Below are 2,003 nucleotides of genomic sequence, written 5' to 3'. Positions count from 1 at the left end.
CGCGAACGCAGTCCCCCACTACCACAAATTATGCAGTCGAGTTTCCCACATTTGGGGAAATCGCAGGGGTCAGCACATCTGGAGTGCAATGGATAAGCCTCGCCCTGGGAAAACCACCTTCGTGATCATGGTATCTCCCCTGTCAGGTAAGTATAATAAAATAATTCTTAAAAAAAAAACCCTACCCCTCTCATCCCCCATGTATGTGTGTATGTCTTCTATCTTTCTCATAAAAAGAAAGAATCCTCCATTTATTGATTTAGTTTCACAATAAATCTCAAGTTCGCACTTCCATTTATAGACAGAATATTATATTTAAAATTTGTTTCAAGTCTTTCTTTCACTAATAATTTAATATTTGGTTATTTTCCTCTAAGTGTTTTCAGTGAAACTGTTCTAAAAGAATAGGAGTATGGAAAGATCGAAGAATAAAACATCTCAAATTTTAATCAACAAAGGAATAGCAGATACCTTTTATTAACAGCAAAGAAATAAAAACGTGGGGCTGGCAGGTGGCGTGGTGGTTAAGGTGCTAGACTCCCACATGGCTGACCGTGGTTTGAGTCCTGGACCCAGCAGCTTGCTTTCTCAATTTCCCTCCAATCTCTCTCTCTCCCCCCCCCTCTGGTAAAATAAAAATAGATAAATAATAAAAATAAAATAAATAAAGTTAAAATAATTTTAAAAAAAGAAAGAAAGAAATACGAATGCTAAAATGTTATTTAAGTAATTTGTATGTATGTGTAGACACACACACACATACTTCCTGGAAAAGTCATGAAAAATAAGTCATGATGTATATTCTTCATGACTTTTCCAACAACCCAATATTTATATATTTAGGGTTTTTTTTTTTCCATAGGGCACATGTGCTCCCTGGAGAGAGAAAGACAGAGGGAAAGTGAGAAACTTTCCCCCAAGGGGATGGACCTGCCACAATCCCTTCTATTCTCTCAGGATTTTGCACACATGGCTAGCATAAATTTCAAGCCTCTGTATCTGAGACTCTAATCATGGTGGGTCATGTGGGAATATAGCAACTTAACCACCATGCTACCTGCTGGTGCCATCCAATATGTTTTTAAAATAAAGTGCATGATGGTGCATGATGGGGCTCTTTGTAATTGTATTTAATGCTTAGGCACTAACATGTTTAAGCATTAAAAGCTGACAAAGTTATTTTGAAGAAAAAATTTGATTAAAAAGGTCAATAACTTCCTGTTAACCTTCAGCATTGTAGCTTGAGCAATGGATGGCCACAGACTATTTGACGATTAGTATCAATTCAATCAAATGTTTCATTAAAAGAAAAATAAACCAGCCAATTTAATAGAGTAGAGTTGTAATAAAGTAAATTTTAACATGATTTAAGTCAGGCAGTTGTCTCTGGACTTCTGGACAACTCTGGCCAACCTTTGTGGTCAACTGGGGATTTAAGTTGGCAGAACAGGGAAGTGTTATACAAAAAACCTAAGTAAGGAAGTGAGGTAGAGAAATTATTGGTTTTATTTTTAAATTTGCCTGTATTAACATGAAGCTTAGCTGTTGTGATTGGCTGTAACTTAGCAACCAGCTCAGGAAAAACAGCCTACACATGTATGATTTTGGCTTATCCATAGGAATCAAAGTATGGGAGTACAGTGGCTGTTTTAGGCCAAAATAATTTAACAGTTGGTTGAGATATTTTGATTTTTTGTCAAAGCCTTTGGCCTTTATTATGTAAACTGAAGTCACATATTAAGATGGAGGAGTCCAACCTGGTGGGGCCCCAGGATCTGTTTTGAGCCTTTGACCTTTGAGCATAGCTTTGGTTGGTTCAGCATGTTGACAAGGCTGCTGCTGTACACCCCCTGACCTAGGAACAAAGCTTGGGTCAATTTAGCATGTTGGCAAGGCCGCTTGCTATATGCTCCAGAAACTGTGGTAGCCTTGTTGGGAAGCCCCTCTGACTCCCTGATATACTACTATAAAAGAATTATATAGCTCTCTTGAGTATGTGATAA

General features: G+C 37.6%; 1 protein-coding gene and 1 pseudogene across 1 annotated transcript in view; both read right to left on the bottom strand.

Annotated features, from left to right (window-relative positions):
- LOC114004499 (uncharacterized) lies at positions 1 to 154 on the bottom strand (annotated as a pseudogene).
- COG5 (component of oligomeric golgi complex 5) overlaps positions 1 to 2,003 on the bottom strand; it is a 262,688-nt gene that overhangs the window by 78,247 nt on the left and 182,438 nt on the right.

The sequence above is a fragment of the Tupaia chinensis genome, unplaced genomic scaffold (genome assembly GCF_000334495.1).
Source record: "Tupaia chinensis unplaced genomic scaffold, TupChi_1.0 Scaffold138322_1, whole genome shotgun sequence".
NCBI lineage: Eukaryota > Metazoa > Chordata > Mammalia > Scandentia > Tupaiidae > Tupaia > Tupaia belangeri.
This window is presented reverse-complemented; position numbering and strand designations above follow the sequence as displayed.